We start from the raw sequence: 19,004 nt of genomic DNA on the forward strand, positions 1-19,004 counted from the left end.
CGATTGGCTGGCAACCGGTTCAGGGTGCCCCCCGCCTACTGCCCGAAGACGGCTGGGATAGGCTCCAGCACCCCCCGCGACCCTAGTGAGGATTAAGCGGTTCGGAAAATGAATGAATGAATGAATGAAAAAAACAAACCAAACCAAACCAATTATAACATGTCTCAAATATGGTCAGAATTGAATTTTTGATTGCCATTTGAGCTGCGAGGTCTGTGAACGGAAAAACATAATCCATCCATTCAAATTACGATCCATTTTACCCTCAGAAGGGCCGCAGGCATGCTGGATCTTATCCCAGCTGTGTTGGGGCAGCACATTCGGACACCCTGAAGTGGTTGCTGGCCAGTCACAGACCAAAAAAAGATGGACTACTGTATGTATTTATCTTTTTCATAGTTAATCCTTGACTCTGGAATTTCAATAAAAACTTCATTGTATTCATTCATGATTATGAGGTATTTTATCAGTGAAAATTATTTTTTATTCTCTAAAATATTCTGGATCTTTTATTTTTCTTCAAGGCATCATTTTTGTCTAGAATTTCAAATTTCTTGTGCGTTCTGACTCCTGTGGTGTTCTTACAGTGTATGCTAATGTTGTCTTTTGCTTGATCCTATCATATTTACTAGTTCTTTTTTTAATCTCTCATCATTAGGTTCAGCAGCTTTTGTTCTTTACAAAACGTTTGAATGGCAAGTTTTCCTTCTTACATGCATTCTCAATGCACAGTGTCCTCCATGTCTTGTTCAAGCTTTGATACTTCCTGGTTATTCTTCTCGATGGACAACATTTGTCGTACAGTGAAGTGAAAAGTGACGAGAGAAATGCTTCCTCGCAAAGATTTGGATCTTCATTTGAGTACGTAAATCTCAGATCAGTTTTTATTTTTCTAAATGCATCTTTAAGGCAGCAAGAGTATGTTGTCTTCCAGGTTTTAGACCCAGAGTTAGCTTTGGCAGGAGTTGAACTCTGTATGATCAGGCAGCTGCAGGCATCGAGATCAAAAGGCCGATACTACTGCGAAAGTCATCCTGAGAGAGTGGCTTCTCAAGTATGGTGTGCCAGAACGCCTACACTCTGACAAGGCCGGAATTTTGAAAGTGCTGTCGTGGCTGAGTTGTGGAAGCTTATGGCGTTAAGAAGACCCGAACCACACCCCATCACCCCCAAGGCAATCCGCAGTGTGAAAGGTTCAACCGAACCCTACATCATCTTCTACGTACGCTTCCCCCTGAAAAGAAACGCCGTAGGCCGGAATACCTGTCCGAGTTGGTCTATGCATATAATGTGACTCCACACTCAACCACGGGACATTCACCCCATTACTTGTTGTTTGGCATCCATCCTCACCTTCCAGTGGATGCCTTGCTTGGCCACAAGCAACAAGTCAAAGATGATACAGTCGACTGGCTTGCGGTACACCAGGAACGACTCAGAGATGCACATGCCAGGGCAAGAGAGGTGACTGAAAGCCAAGCGGCTGAGAGAATGGCCCAGCAACAGTAGAAAGTCTACTGTCCACCTGTTGATGTGGGTGAACTTGTGTACCTACGTTTCAGGCCTCTCGGAAGAAATAAGATACAGGATGCATGGGCCTCGACCATGTACAAGGTTGTGGAGGTACAAGGAACCACCGACACAGTAGAGACCCTAGATGGAGGACTGACAAATAGGGTGCATAGGTCCAACCTCCGTCCATGTGTGGGACCAGCGCCGGAACAGAGAAGTCCTCGCCAAGCACCTGTTAAGGAACCTATCCCAGCTCCACCATCAGAAGACAAGGCAGATGATATTGAGTTTGTATTGGTTGAAGAATTCAATCAACCACTTGCTGAAGAGGAAGTTTCCCAAGAGCCAGATGATAATGTTTCTGACACTGGTTCCGAGGAGGAAGAACATTTGGAAACAGAGTCGCGACAAGACCTTGAGGCCACATCAGATGTTAGCATCACCGAGGAGAGCCCAAGACCTGTGCCTGCACCGAGGGGAGAAAGAGAAGTGACTGTTAGTGTAGGTGTACCCAGTTCTGCCCTACGCAAAAGTCAGAGGAAAACTGCAGGGAAACACAAGAATCCATGCAGTCTCCCCGTGTCAGCATGCAATGCCATCTCGTTAAGTCCGGATGTATTCTCTCAGATTATAGCAGGGGTGGTCCGCGATACCTCGACCTTCACCAGATGGGGGGTAGAGTGATAAGTCACAGAGGACGTTGACTTGTAGCAGGGGACAATGTAACCAGGTGAACCTTACTTTGACTTTGGTCGTGAAGGCTGTCTTGTTTAACAAATGTAGCACTGTCACTTTAAGAGCCACGCTCGATCAAAACACGCGGGAACATATAGAGCACGTGAGAATCAGACCAGGAAGTGAAGTGAGGGTGACATGCACGTGAAGGAGGGTAGTCGCTGAACTGTGCCTACTGCTTGTCCCAACTTGATACACCCATGATCGTCATTATAACCATCCATCCATCCATCCATTTTCCGAGCTGCTTGATCCTCATTAGGGTCGCGGGGGGTGCTGGAGCCTATCCCAGCCATCTTCGGGCAGGAGGCGGGGGACACCCTGAATCAGTTGCCAGCCAATCGCAGGGCACACAGAGACGAACAACCATCCACGCCCACACACACACTCACACCTAGGGACAATTTAGAGCATCCAATCAGCCTGCCATGCATGTTTTTGGAATGTGGGAGGAAACTGGAACACCCGGAGAAAACCCACGCAGGCCCGGGGAGAACATGCAAACTCCACACAGGGAGGCCGGAGCTGGAATCGAACCCGGTACCTCTGCACTGTGAAGCCGACGTGCTAACCACTGGACTACCGGGCCGGTCGTTGTAACCCTGGCGATATTCAGGTGATTGGTAACTAGTTTACCATGACTCATGTGAGGTGTTAATTTTGGACAGATGATTAATTAGTTCAATGGTATTTGTAGAGCACAATATCGTGGTTTGGAGTTTGAAATCTACCACTAGTGAGTTGTGTGAACAGCTGTACAGCGTAAGTGTTCGCAACGTTACAAGATGTAAATGTGGTTTTTTTTGGACTGTGAAATGATAACAACTGTGTTATCTGTTCTTTAGAGGGGAGATCATTTGTGTTTTTCCGCGTCCTTTGTATGCCCCCAACACACCGGAACGTATCGATTTGTTTTACTGTTTATTCTATATGTTAAATTGCTCCATGTACAGCACTTTGCATGCAGCGATGGCTGTTTGAAAGTGCACTATAAATACAGTTAAGTTGAGGTGTCAATGTATTCATGTAAAATGGTGGTTGTTGATACCAAGCCTTGATAAGGTCATCCGAAATCAACGCGTGAGGTCACTGCCACTTTCCACTGATATCTGATCGCTTTTGTTGCCTTTTTCTGACAAGAATCAGCGGCCAGACGGCGCACCAGCCGGAAAGGGACATCCATACCACTGAGGGTGCAGCAGTCCTGGTAGACCGCAGCTATGGCTCATGGATGGACAAGGCAATGGCGCTCATCACACACTGTGCATCAGGCACCAACAACCAAAAAAAAATCAAGCTCGTAAAAAGGGTAATAATTGGAATTATAATAATAATAGTGTTAGGGTTTGGATGTGACCCCAATAGCACGACAACAGGCAGGTCTCGTGGAAGCCAACACTTGGCGTAGTTTATTTACGAGTCTTCACAAAGTCACTCAGGGAGAAGCACGAGGAGTCCACAAGGAAATGTCCACACAAGGAACAAGAAGCTGCAGGAGACGGCATCAGAGTCCACTGGCGTGGTGACGGCACGAACTTGCACTGGGGAATGGTCTGTGAGTCAATTTGTACCAGTCCAAACGAGCAGATAGGCAACAGGTGGGTGATGACCTGACGGGTCTCAGGTGTGAGGTGCAGAGCACCCTGGCTGAGGAGGCTGCCTGGCTGGCCCCTCCCTAACAAGAATGCGTTGGTTTCGTGCTCTGTTGTACTTCCGTCATCTTTTCTTTTGTAGGAAACTGGACTGCCTCAGAGTTGTTTGTGTAGTTTGTTCCTCTGTTGTGTGTTCACAACCCCCATAGAATTTATTTTGTGATTTCTTCTCTTGATTTTCTGTTTGGCGCATTATGTTTGCTTTTATGAGTGTCATTGAAGTCATCGTTGATTTACGTTTTCGGGGGCGGTCAATGAACGCCTCTCGAGCAGACCGAGAAGGAGAAGGATGTGCCTGTACAGTAGTTGCTTGAGTTGGGTATGCTTTAAAAAGAACCAACACGACAGCTCTTTGTTTTCTATCGTTTTGCACCGCTGCAGAAACTGCCGTGTGAATGCAAGTGGGGCTGCACTGGGGTTAATATGCTTCTCCTTTGTCAGTGGTATTGTCCGTGTGGCCACTCCACAAAATTTGCTCCAGTGTAAGATATATCGCAACAAAATACATCGGTGCAGCACCGAAGCAAATGTCTGCTGTGTGAACACCCCTACTCAGAGCACAATATTTTTAAAAAACTTGAACTTGCAAAACAAAAAAGATATCAAATAATTTGTGATAATTTCTTTTTTATCAAAGTTGATGTCTGGATTAATGACTACAATGACCACGTTTTGCAATGCACAGCTTTTCGAAGTGAGGTTTGAAGCAGGACACAGCAACTCTCGACTCCTGCTCAATGTGTAGCCGGGACCTGTGTTTTAGTTCACTGAAGGAGCAGTCATGAAGCGGATTGATTGATGGCAATATTCGGCACGTTTTCGCTGAAAAAACTCAAGCGGCTTATCGGCGTGATTGGGGTGTAATGTCTTGAAGTGACGCCTTAATTTATTTGGCTTCATGCTGTCCGCTACCAATTTTTTAGACACAGTAAACACACCGATCTTTCCTCGTCTGCCACCGTAGTCATACAGTGAAAGCAAGCGCTACATACGCCTCGTCATATTTCCTCCCTTCGAATGCTCCCTGCGCAAACTCTGCCAATGAGAGCGCCACTGGCCCTAATGTAGTGGAGGTGCCACGGCACTTTATTCTAGGACAGTAAAACAAAATCCAAATAAAAAAATAAAAAAAGCATGTTCCCCGAGGTCAAACGCACCCCCCTTGACGGAGCCTCGCGCCCCCCTGGTGGGGGGGGGGGGGGGGTGCGCCCCACTATTAGAAAAGCACTGGTGTAATGCAACATATGACCTAATTTTCAATGAGAGGGAAGTAATTCCATCTGTGCACAGCACATTTGGCAATAAAGTTGTATCCAATCCAATCCAAGTATTCCCAACTCAAATTTGTCCCATTTTGGACAGACCTAACTTCAGATTAGAAAGAAGGAGAGGACATTGAAATACTAGAAGGAATCCATATGGAGTCTGAACTCAGATGAGCAAAGGAGCACATCTGAGACTCATGACAGAGTGAGCGGCAAGTAGAATCGAAAAACCATCCTCAGTGAGTTACAAATTACTTTTTTAGCCCCACTGGGCCACAACGGAACAAGACAATATCCTCCTTGAGCACGAAAACAGGCTGTTGTCACGATAAGTTGCAGCTCTGAGACAATTTGACCCATTTCTTCCTGTGAGGCCACACCCCCAATGTATGTTACGAGATGAGGCGGTTGCAAGAGTTTTTGTGCAGGCACGCCAGTGGATGTGTCAGCGTGGGCTTCAGGGCGTAGTAGAAGAATCCCGAGTCGCTGGGCTTCACACGCTCGATACGCAGAGGAGCTTGCCAAGCGCTGGCGTCCATGTTGCAGCGATACCTGTCAGCGTACTTTTCTGCCATCTTGCCTTGATCGATCTTAAATCGGCTCAAGATTAACTCGGGTGTTGCGTTGGATTCTTGTTTGTACCATGTAGTCGCCCGACGTCGAACTGTCGTAGCTGCAGCTGAGCGTCACTGCTGCACCCTCCACGGTGTGGACGTCCCGTTCCGGCTGGTGCACCGTTTGGCCGCTGATTCCTGTCACTAAACCAACTGAACTCTGACTTGTTGCTGAGGGGGCGGGGGCTTTCTGAAGCAGTGACATCACACACGCACAACGGAAGTCATGTATGGTAGAGCAGCGCACTGTGGTTCATGTGAACGTCATCTTTGTCTTGTCTTGGTTTTAATCAGACTCATTTACAGCTAATGTAAGTTGAGGGATTCGTTGTTTTTTTTAATGGATGGCTACTTTACGAACGGCAAAAAGAGAGATGGAATCCTTTGAATGCATTTTTTTTTGAAAAAAAAAGACGTCTGCACCGCAGCACGTTCGAGAACACACACTTCACAACTAAAATGACTTCCTGCTTTCCCTTACTTCAACGGCCAATCAGAATCTATCAACATAAAATCATCTGGAAACAATTAAACAACAGAATGCACTTTAGGTAATCTTAACATGAAATAATATGATGCTCAAACATAAAATGAGAATTAAGAATATAACATTAGCTTCCACAAATATTAACTCTTTTACACCCTTTGACGTATAAATACGTCAATTAGCGCATAGCCGCTCCCTCCCCATGACGTATTAATACGTCAATCACGTTTTTTCATGGGGGAGGGTACAAGAGAGTCTGATGCCACTTCTCACCACAGTCACATTAGATCGAACGCTCTCCTTCGCAGAACATGTAAGGAAACTCAAGTCAAAAGTTGCCACAAGAAACAACCTCTTAGCTAAACTTGCTAACTCTAACTGGGGAACAGATCCTAAAACTCTGAGAACAACAGCTCTAGCACTATGCTACTCTACTGCTGAATATTGCTCAGCAGCATGGACAAGATCGTGTCATGCTCACAAAATAGATCCTGAGCTGAACAACACATGCAGAATAATTACTGGCACACTAAAACCAACACCACTGCCAGCACTCTACAGATTGGCGGGCATCGCACCACCACACATACGTAGAGACATTCATGCAAGGACACAAAAGCATAGTCAAGAAAATGACAAAAGACACCCCCTCTATGGTCATAGTGACTCAATAAGAAGACTGAAGTCCAGAAAGAGCTTTATAACCGTCCAAAGTTTAGACCCTGAGCAGTCAACAAACCACAGGCTCGAAAAATGGAGAGAATGGGACAGCTCTGCACTAAATGGCGCAATCCAAAGCCCAAACGAACATCTTCCAAGTGGAACTGCCCTCTCAAGAAAGAACTGGGTGACATTAAATAGAGCAAGAACCAGAGTAGGCAAGACTGGGAACAACACCTATAAATGGGGACTCTCACTCAGCAGTGAGTGTCCGTGTGGCCACCCAATACAAACAATGGAGCACATTCTTCGCGATTGTGAACTGGGGCCCACCTGCACAGATCAAGACCTCTTAGACACAAGTGATGCTGCCAAGCAATGGATCCAGTACTGGCGCGACAAGATATGATGATGATGACCACAGGATTAGGTTTGACGGCAATGTTAAATAGCAAAAAAATGGCCATCAGGTGGCAGCGGTGCAAAAATCAACCAGGATCACGCCGCAGAAGTAGTAGAAAGGGCGTACAGTGAAGGAGGGGCATATGTGGATAGTGGATTGGAACATTAGCAACTAGCAACGATGGAGAAAAGGAAATAACTAACTAAAAATGATTTTTTTTTCGGTATAAAAGCGTCCTCGAAACAAAACAACAAAGGAGATGGTGTTTGTGTGGAAGAGAAAATGACGCTTCGGTCACGTAATCGAAAGCGGCACCCGTCAAACGAACGTCGGCCTGCACAAACATGGCGTGCTACACGCGGCCCGCATAGCTCACGCCGAGTTTCGAGTTCATCTGATGAAGATGAACTTGCTCCACGTCAGCGACCATCGCTTGGCAGAGCATTTTGTGCCTCCCGATGCCCCACATCGCCCACAAATCGTCTCCGCGGCGACTTCCAGCGATGACGGCAAAGAGGCTGCATTGCTTCGCATGGCCAACGCTGGGCACACGTCAGAGATTCGTTGGAATCGTCTCGTAATGACGACGGCGAAAACTATGAATTGGAGAGCGATTTGGATCCCGATATGTCGGACGAATACGTGCCTTCGGACATAACGGGAAGCAGCTGAGAGTCCTCGTCAGAGCCGCTGGAACGAGGAGGTAACTAGCTTGCAAGTTCCCATTCAAAACTTCATCACTTCTTATGCCTCATCAGTCACTTTAATGTAACGCTACATTCCCCGCTATACTATAAAGTTGCCAGTAACACTAACCATTTATGTACGGTTGATGCGTCTCGTAGATGTGGATGAAAATATGCGCTGTAAATGTGCTGACTTGCATGTCGCCATAGGTTTTAAAAAAACAAAATAGACATTTATCGGTCAACGAAACATTCTGTTCATACAGTATTAATTTAAAAACCCGTGCCGGACATCTCCTGTGTTGAAGAAACTGTTGATTTTGCTTCAAATGTCTGTTCTGTGGATCTCCACAATGCGCAGAAATCTTTTAATATATGTACATCCATGTCTTATAAGGCTTTATTTTGAAACTGGCCCTTGCAGCATGTGCAAGTATGAAAAATCGTGGCAGCTGACTTGGCCACTCGAGACAGAAAATACAGCTTTGTGCTGTATAGTTGATAATGACGTGAAGAAAAATAATTTGTGGATTTATAGTGTAAAACTAGAAGAGACCAAACCTGCTCTGCGTGAGGCAAATTGAGAATTCTTGAAAACAGCATTGCTCTCCTCTTTTGCCCCACAAAGTTGCTCCTCATTCTCTGCTGTTCTTCCTGGGCGCATTTTTCAAGAAAACCACCACAGTTTCCGTTCTTGATCTCTGCTTCGCGACGAAGCGGCTAGCAAGCAAGGCTAAGTCAGCTAAGCTAGGCCCAGAAACTTGAAATAATGATGTTACAGTCCAATAAAGAAACGATGGTCGTCCTGCGTCGAGGCTAAAGTGATATAATTCTAGAAGAACATTTTGGTCTTCTTTGTGATTTTTTTTCACTCATAAATCTGTGTAATAATTTATCGTACGGAGTACAGTTGCAGGATTCGAACAAAGATTGGACGGCAAACCCCTGAGGACAAAATTCATGGCAACCCGAGCATCGACTCGGCAAGAAAATATTACAAAACCTTTTTTGAATACTTTGCATTTACTTTTAAATATTACGGTTTATTGTGATATTTTCAATCGGCTGCATCGCAATTTATTCATTCCAGTAATTTACTGCGGCCAAGACAGCCTCCACTCGTCAAAAAGGGGCACCTTCGTAAAAGTGTCATAAAAATTTAATATAAATATATTTTATCACTTTCACTGCATCAAATCTTTTCAAAAACTTAAGACCTAACAGTAGACAACGTTTTTCATTATTTCTTTATATTTTTATATTTTATGCCTTTTTTGTAAGAACAACCATCTTTAAATGAGAAAAACACAAAATATTTATTTAAATATTTTTTTTTTCCAAAAACAAAGTGCAAAGTGCAAAATTTGGGATGAGTGTTGCGACGCCACTCGAGCGAAGCACGACTCAGCAGTCAAAAATCCGCTGCTCTCTGCTGTGTGCACAAGTGATGTGTCGTTCGCGAACGAACCGGCTCTTAGTGCCGGCTCTTTGAAGTGAACGCGGGAGACGGCTCCGAATAGGAACCGACTTTTTTTTCTCCATAACCGGCTTTAACCGGGGGGGGGGGGGCCCCGGTTAAAGCCGCACGTGATTGGTCAAGATCCGTGGTAGAAGAGGGAGGGGAGGGTTACACACGCTGCAGTGAAGAGAAGGGGGAGGAGTTAGATACACAGCAGCGCACTGTGAGCAGCAAACGAACAGGAGAAACAGGGAGACGAGAGAGAGCTCGATAGCGCTACAGAGAAAAAAACACCACGGGGGAAAGTGGAAAGGTGAAAAAATGGATAGGAAACGCAGTGAAATTTGGACTCATTTCAACTTAACTGATAGTTCAAAGGCAGCGTGTAGACTGTGCAAGGTTAAAATATCCAATATCAAATTTTAATTAATAATTTGTTGTGTGGTAATCAAAATTTACTTATGTTGTTTTACTGTAAATAGTTAAAAGCGTATAAATATACACAATCAGAGATTGGAACTTTTTGTTGATCTTGTTTTGAGATGGGTCTTTGTTTTTGTACTTTGTAATTTATTTTTTGTAGCACTCCATGTTGTACTCCATGTTGAGTATGTTCAGAAGAATATAAATAAAGTTATATAAATAATAAATATTTGATATACTGTATATTTTTTCCATTAGTAATTCATTTTACACATAATTTTACGTTATTTTTGGTCGTAAATTAATTTCAGCAACAAAAAAACTGAGGAGCCATTTGGGAGCTGAAAGAGACTCTTTTTACTGAGCCGAGCCTAAAGAACCGACTCTCTAAAAAGAGCTGGAATTCCCATCACGAGTGTGCATGCAAGCACGAGCACGCACACACATTCAACCAATCAGCGCTGAGGCAAAGGGCGTCACAGATCAAAGAGCTTTGATCAACGACAACAGCTAAACTAGTAGTTGAGACGAAACGGCGCTCGAGGTCGGACAGGTACGCTCTCCATTATTCTGTATGTTATTCTTTTCTTCTTTAGTTTTTCTGTAAAAATACATATATTTTGATACTACAATAGTATCCTCGTCCACGGAGTCTTTTCTTGTCCTACCGGGGTTTAGCCAGTGTGATTATAAAGAGACTAAAATCTCTATAGAGGTTATTACAGCCTTGATGAGGTCAATATTTGATAACCAAATAGATTTTGATATATTTTTATTTTCAAAGCAGCGCAAGCTTTTTTCCCAAAAACGTACATCTGTTCGGTTAAGGCACCTTCATAAAAGTCTCATAATAATTTAATATATTCCTATTATTTTCACTTTCAGTGCGTCAAATCTTTTCAACAATTTCAGACCTAACCGTAGACATGACGTTTTTCATTATTTCAGGACAAAATCCGACGGGCTTTGCTGCAGGGCCCAGAGTCAGACCAACATCAACTCAGGGTTTTCAAGTCCCCTGCCTGAAATTTCTGCCATGACCTCCAATTTCTTCACCGGGCCTCCTCCCAAGACCATCGCACACGCCGTCCGCTTGGAGCTGCACCCATCCGAGCAGCAGCAGCAGCCAGCCACCTACACTTACACCGTCCCGGCCTTTCCTCACGTGTGCTACTCGGACTGAAGCGGATGGCTGGGAAGACAGAACCAATCCCGCTCGCCTCGCTCTTTCAGCTGCACTTGGCCCGGACAAACGCAAGCGAGCCAGAGTGTGGCGTCATCTGCTAGCTCTTTGGAACTGTTTGTCAAGAACTTTGAGCACTGCACGCCGGACATCACTTTGGGGGGGGGGGGGGGCAAGGAAACGTACCACATCCATGTCATGGATGGACAAGGGGATGTGCGTTACAGCGTGGTCTCCTGGGACATGGACCTCCTAGCCTCCCACTGCAAGAAGCCCGCAGGTATGCAAAGAAACTTATTTCACAGCCTTCATGTCTATCAACTACGATGAATTTTGGCCTCAGCAGTACAACGTTTCAGCACACTCGTGGACTCTAGTGGCTCGAGGGAAAAGCTTTTTCAGCATTTATTCCATAACCTTGATTAGCAAGCTACTAGTGCATGACACGTTACTAGTGCAGCAGTCGTTTACGAGTCGAGTTAAATTACATATCAGTCAGCCAAAAGCGCCACCGGTAGTGGGGAGGGTGGTCTGTATTTTCCACGCTAAAAGGCCCACTAGATTATGAGGCGCACCTTGAATGAATGGCCTATTCTGTAATTTTTTTTCATATATTGGGCACACCGCGTTATAAGACGCAATCTATGAGGCCTCCAATAGATGGAGCTATGCTCAAGGAAATACCAACAGAACGATCAGCTGTCAGTAAAACGTATTTAATCAAGCAGCAACACAGTTCACTTCAGTAACAGCAAGTTATAACATTGACTCGTTAACGTTGACCTCTCTTGCCGCTGCTCTATTTCCATGTTCAATTGTGTAACCGATCGCCTTAAGTTTGAACTCTGCATTGTAAGCAGGAGCCATTTTGGGGTTGACATATTAAATAATAAAATAAAACTGAACTCCTCATTGGCACCAAATCCGCCCTAAACAAAATAAGCAATTTCTCCATTCCCTTTGACAGCTCCACCATCTCCCCCTCCCCTCAGGTCAAGAGTCGGGGCGTCATCCTTGATAGCACCCTCTCCTTCATCTCACATATCAACAACATTACTCGTTCTGCATATTATCATCTTAGAAACATCCACCGGCTCCGCTCTTCTCTGACCCCTCACTCCACTGCTATACTTGTTCATACCCTCGTCACCTCCCGACTTGACTACTGTAACTACCTCCTGCTCGGTCTCCCCCAAAAAACCCTCCATAAGCTTCAGCTGGTCCAAAACTCAGCCGCTCGCATTATCACGCTCACACCATCCATAAACCATATTACACCTGTCCTCCAACATGTCCACTGGCTCCCCATTATACACCGCATTCAATATAAAATCCTGCTCCTTACAATCAAAGTCATCCATAACCTTGCCCCTCCATACCGGTCTGACCTCATCCATATTCCTACACCTGTCTGCTCTCTTCGCTCTTCTTCCTCTCTCCTCCTCACTGTCCCCCCTGCTCGCCTCGTCACCATGGGAAATAGAGCCTTCAGTCGCTCTGCTCCCCAACTGTGGAACACACTCCCCGCTGACCTTTGTAAGACAGACTTATGAACACATTTCAAATCCAGCCTCAAAACACATCTGTTGAGACAAGCTTATTCACTCTAACCATAAATCCATTGTCTCTATCTTGTTTTATTTTATCTTATTTTATTTGATGTTGTTTTTAACATTGTATTTGTGTTTTTTAACTGCTTGTTGTAAGGTGTCCTTGAGTTTTTAGAAAGGCGCCCACAAATGAAATGTATTATGATTATTATTATTATTATTAGATTACCGTAATTACCATACATAAGGCGCATCGGATTTTAAGGTGCGCTGTGAGCTTTTAAGAAAATGGAAGGCTTTTTAGGTGCACGTTTTCGTGCGGAAAATACAGTATGTTCATGGTAAGGCACAGTTATTCTACCAGTGCACTGACTTGGTTTACTCGTGAGGATAAAGGGACCTCACACATGGATCTTAAAATAGAAGTGAAGTTGCCCTCACGGTTTCCATATGCAGGCCCGCTCTTTGACATCGAGTGCGAGGGTCTGATAGTGCGGCAAATTCACTTTCAACACTGCGAGATCCTGTCGGCGGCCAAGTTGGCCGACCCCTTGTGGGTGGGCCATATGAGGCACGAGGGCCTGGAGCTGTACAGCCCCAACGAGACCACCCCGACCCACGTCGTAGCCAACATCTCGGGCTGCTCCGCTCTCGGGCTGATGCGAGATGAGGACAGGCCTCTCGTGCCCATCCGAGCTCTGGTGGCCGTCTTCCTAGATCCTGGGGTGCCGTCCCTTCAAGTGTTTTTACTCCCGGAAAACGTGGTACAGGATCAAATGCGACGGCAGAGGGCGAGAAATAACTGCAACGAGAGGTTCATCGAGACTATCTCTTATTGCGAGCTGGTCCCGCGGCGGAAGTACACGCTGAGCAGCAGGACGGTATCAGACTTGATCTTCATTCAACCGGACAGGGCGACGTTTTACCCAGTGTCTCACAACTACAATCCTGCGTTCCAAATATTTGGATTAGGCAGCTTGGGGTCAATCCATCTGACACTGAGGGAACATAATGGCACGGGCTCTGTCTGGGGTGCCTTGGTTCCTTTGGTGCCAGTGACACGGAGGCAGCATGGATCCCTTGTTGGAGATCTAAGAAACGTTTGGTCGGAGTTCATCCGGCGGCTATCGATGGCCATGTTGGATACGCTGGTGAGCCGCCTGTTTCAAGTCCGTGTTCTCAGCGAGGCTGACGAAGCGGCGCTGAACAATGAAAATGATAAGAATCTGCAAGGCGTGTCTCCTCATCAGCACAATCATCCAGAAAGGTGAACCCGCTTGCGAGATGATGGTTACGTTTCTTCATGAGGATGACCCCTACAACGCGGAGAATCTTGGTTTGGCGTGAAAACATCGATGTCGCAAGAGACCACCTGGAATGAAGCCTGGGTCCCCTGGAAACAGACTGAAGATTAATAGAGAGACCAGGGGCGGGCATCTTTGGTCCTCAAGGCCCCCGATCCAGCATGTTATAATTGCGCACACACTTATTTTCTGTTTAATTACTCCAAATTGTTACTTGAGAGTGTTTTCACAACAAACTATATGAAGCAAATCGTGATCTTTTTTTTTTTAACAGGTACGAAAGCACATCTTCAACTGTGTTTTTAGTAGCTGTGTCATATCAGTTCATCCATAAATGTGTTCGATCAACAACCAATCTGCCAGAAGAATGTGACAGGTGGAATCAACATTGCTGATCACAGGAGGTATTTTCTGTGGACCAACATGAGCTATGAATCAATTGTACTTTTCGACCCTTTACCTCCAGTTGAGAAAAGTTAAACATTTTTTGTATGTGTGTTACAATAAAAAAATGGAATTTAAAAAAATCTGCTCTTTTTTTATTGCCAATTTAGAATAGAAAGAATGATAGTTGTGTAAGCTTATTTTATATTCTTATCATTTTATGTTTGAGCATCATATTATTTCATGTTAAGATGACCTAAATTGCATTCTGTTGTTTCATAATAGCTTGGACATGTTTTATGTTCATAGATTCCGATTGGCTGAAAGAAAGCATGAAGTGATTTTAGTTGTGTGTGTGTGATCAATTGAATCGGTTGTGTTGGTTGCTGTTGGAGGAAGGAGATATCTAAAACATACAGCGTGGACCGGATTTGAACACCCTTGAAAGATTCGGAAAAATCCAACTGGGTAAGATTTGGCAGTTGCTCTGTCTAGAAACACAACTGGTGAATTAAAATGAGCGAATGTCGCGAGATGTGACTGAGACTGATCACTCGGCCTCCGAAGTTCTCTTTCAGCCAATCTCGGGACAGATCCGTCTTGCTGGAACCAGAAATCTCAGCCAGAGGCATCATTGGACCAATCTTCATCGAAGAATCTGGCGCAGCAGTGAAAGTCACCAAGGAGCGGTATGTGGAGGTCCTCAAAACCTTCAAGAATGAGCTCCAAACCATCTACCCGTCGCTCATGAGCAAGTTCTGGTTCCAGTATTTGCACTTTATAGTGCAATAATGTAATTGTAACATTTGTTTGTTACATATTTTGATGCATATTAATAAAACATTTCTGTCTGAATTTGGGGAGGGGGGGCAGGCCTTGGAACGAATTAGAGCATTTGCAGTTTCACCGCAGTGTTGTCCGTTGCTCTTTTGGTGACTCGATATTACGTTTGAAAAGAGATATAGCAAGTACAAAAACACGTTGTTTGGTCACTTTTGTTTGAATATTGAAACACCAACATTGAAATACAGCTAAAAATATATGTATTTTCATTTTTTTAATGAAAGAAGAATCCCATATAAAACGAGGCACAAATCGAAATATAGGTATAATACTGTACAGGTTTTGCTGTAACGGTGTCCTCACCAAGGACACTGCCACACTGCCTCCACCCACATCCGCTATTCCATCAACTTCCGACGCAGCACCCCAGCCAAATGCAGACATTATACTTGAAGGAGCATGATGTGCTGAGTGCCAGAGACGAGTTCAGCAGGGGGCCCATAGACTGGTCTGCTCAAGTTGCAAAAGCAAATTCCATTTCAACTGCATGTTGCCCACCCGCAGCCTAGCTCGAGATGCCATACAGTTACAGCGGTGGAGATGCCCCCACTGCGTAAGTCCCCAACCGTCAAGCAACAGCGCCCAAACAACTCAGCCACGACTTGACCCCAAGACCACCGGGATCAAACAGTCGAAGACCCGTATCCTTCAATGGAATGCAAACAGTATCAACCGAGAACTGCCACTACGAGAGGACTTGCTGAGTGAAGAAAAAGTAGACATTGTATGCATCCAAGAAACAAAACTCCTCCCAAAGGCAGCACCAGCGAGTTAATTGTCTCGAAGCATAAGGCAATCGAAATTTCCGGAGTGAGGCAATACAATGAATAGTATCTTTCATTTAGATTTACTTTTACCAGAGATGCAACGGCACCAATGTTCCCTCTAAGATGCGCAACTGCACACTGGTCGCACACTCTCAGCGCACAAGAAAACATATCCAGCGCAGAGAACGCACTGCAAATGAATTAGATCTCCAGTATAACTTTTTTTCTGTTTCAAACAACCATCAAAGCTCACACTCACACGTAGGGAGACATTTTGAGTGTGAAATCAGCCAGCCATGCATGTTTTTGGAATGTGGGGGGGAAACCGGAGTACCCGGAGAAAACCCACGCAGGCCTGGGGAGTACATGCAAGCTCCACACAGGGAGGTCGGGGCCAGGATCGAACCCACGACCTCTGCACTGTGAGGCCGATGAGCTAACCACTGGGTCACAGGACTGCCCCATTTTGTAAAATATTTTTGCTGAATATGTTGTAAAATAAAGCAAAACTGACAAATACCCAGATATTATTCATTTGTGACAGGTCGTTGGGAGAGCCAGGAGGGGGGCACGACAAAGCATTTATGCTGAGGGCACCAAAATGGCAGATTTTAAACCGTGTCACTCGTAATTACACGTCGGGCGAACGGGCTAACAACGGGCTGAGAGCAACACTGAAGGACAATGGAACAGATAAAAACAGACTTTGCAGATTTTTTCACAGGCTGGAGAATACAAAATGGAAGTGGATGCAAGTGTGAAACTTGTGGCAATGACCAAGGCAAAGTGATCCGCGCACCATGATGAGGCCTCTTAAGGGGAAGCTAAGGAACCTTGAGCTCAGAGGTATTTTCATTCCTGTGTACTGTGGCACAGACTGGATCCAAAGAAGTCCAGGGGTATTCCAGGAAGCGGTGCTGACAAAAGACAATTGAACAGAACCCAGTAAAGTTCAAACTGACACAAAGTGAGTGAATAATCAGTTGTGTTATTTTTCAAAAAGCATAACATGCAAAAAGTAATGACACTGACATTTATAATATTTTATTCATGGCCCAAATGATACAGGATAGAGAGGTTTTTCTACAATTCAAGGACTGTTGAATTTTGAGGAGGAAAAAAAATGAAGACAAACGTCTAAACCTCCTCACAACAAACTACATTTAAAAACCACAACTCTAACCAAATGAAAACTAACTCCCATGAAGATTCCAAAAGTATAACCCTGATGAAAATGCTAAATTTTCTAAATCATTACAACAACCAAAAAATAAAAACTTTTCAATGCACTCAAGGAAAACATGAGCATCCCAGTAAGAAGGTGGATAAAATACATCAGCCTTGGCGCATGCAAACCTGAAACCTTCTCAGGTGAGAAGTGGAAACTTTAATGATGACTGTTTGTCTCATCATCACACTTGTGATTCTTAATCTGATGCTTCCACGAGAATCTTTGGCCACAAACTGCGCAGGCAAAAGGTTTCTCACCAGTGTGGGTTCTTATGTGGTTTGTTAACTTTCTCTTCTCAGAAAATCTTTGCCCACAAACTATGCAAGCAAAAAGTTTCTCACCAGTGTGGGTTCTTGTGTGTGTTTTTTTAAGTTTCCCTTTTGAGAGAATCTTTGGCCACAAACTTCGCAGGCAAAAGGTTTCTCACCAGTGTGTATTCTTGTATTTTTAAGCTTGCCCTCTCAGAAAATCTTTGGCCACAAACTGCGCAGGCAAAAGGTTTCTCACCAGTGTGGGTTCTTACGTGGTTTGTGAACTTTCTCTTCTCAGAGAATCTTTGGCCACAAACTGCGCAGACAAAAGGTTTCTCACCAGTGTGGGTTCTTGTGTGACGTGTTAAGTATCCCTTAGGAGAGAATCTTTGGCCACAAACTGCGCAGGTAAACGGTTTCTCACCAGTGTTAATTCTTGTGTATTTTTAAGCTTCCCTTCTCAGAAAATCTTTGCCCACAAACTGCGCAGGCAAAAGGTTTCTCACCAGTGTGGGTTCTTACGTGGTTTGTTAACTTTCCCTTCTCAGAAAATCTTTGCCCACAAACTGTGCAAGAAAAAGGTTTCTCACCGGTGTGGGTTCTGGTGTGTACTTTTTAAGCTTGCCTTACAAGAGAATTTCCGGCCACAGTTTAAACAGGTGAACGGTTTTGCACCAGTATGTGTTCTGATGTGGAATTCCAAAGCACTTTTACAAGCATACATTTTCCCACAGTGAGAACATTTCCAGGGTTTGTTGTCTGTGTTGCATGTCAGATCCGATCCTGGGCAATCGGCCCCCGTCAGGGACTTGCCCCCCCTCCCGGGTCCCACACCCGGCACGAATCCCGTTGGTGTCTTGCAAGGTTCCCCGCCAACATTTCCTTCCCACACCTCCCGCAAGCCACCCTTATCCCTCCGCGACCCCCATTCGCCCTTCGTTTCCCCCCAGCCCCCCCTCCACACGCCCCACCCGCTCCCTCCCTTCTCCCTCCTCCCTTCTCCCCCTCATTCTCTCCGTCCACTCTTTCACAGCCTCTCACGTGTCTGGCATAGTTTGCTTTCGTCACCCACCTTTCACACCCTCCGCACTGTCTCCTTTCTCCCTTCTCCTCATACGCCCCTCCCGTGCAACTCCTTTCGTGACTTATTTTATTCCCTTTCGACCCAAACCTCCTCCCACACCTCCCACACTCAAACTCCACCTGTTCCTCGTTCCTGCGGTGTGTGCGTTTTTCGTGCATGGTTAGACCAGCTCTACTCCTGCATACTTTTCCGCACCCCTCATACCTACATACCAACCCATCATTCACTCTCCTAACATTCCTTCCCAGTCTCTCCTCGTTCCTACCCACCTCATATCTGTGACCCTTCTGATTTTCCCATTTATACAGGTGATCCATTCGCTCGCTCACTCTCCGCTTCCATCCTTCCCTATCACTCGTCAATCTTTCCACCTCCGTCCAGTCCATTCCTGCATTCCTCATCACTCTCTTCCAGTACAACACCGTCTTCCTTTTGTGCCCCATCTTCTTCCCTCTTCCTTCCAATTCCTCCCACCATCCCAATACCATAGCTTTTGTTAGTCTTTCATTCC

At 45.1% G+C, this 19,004-nt stretch overlaps 1 pseudogene across 1 annotated transcript; it reads left to right on the top strand.

Annotated features, from left to right (window-relative positions):
- The first annotated feature begins 1,605 nt into the window (after nucleotides 1-1,605).
- LOC147185903 (caspase recruitment domain-containing protein 8-like) lies at nucleotides 1,606-16,446 on the top strand (annotated as a pseudogene). Its single transcript, XR_015099397.1, has 4 exons — nucleotides 1,606-1,623; nucleotides 10,419-10,468; nucleotides 10,845-11,359; nucleotides 13,086-16,446. The product of XR_015099397.1 is annotated as a caspase recruitment domain-containing protein 8-like (transcript).
- The last annotated feature ends 2,558 nt before the right edge of the window (nucleotides 16,447-19,004 follow it).

Source organism: Hippocampus guttulatus, chromosome 22, assembly GCF_054856545.1.
Source record: "Hippocampus guttulatus isolate MCC_2025c chromosome 22, RoL_Hgut_1.0, whole genome shotgun sequence".
NCBI classification, from domain to species: Eukaryota; Metazoa; Chordata; class Actinopteri; order Syngnathiformes; family Syngnathidae; genus Hippocampus; species Hippocampus guttulatus.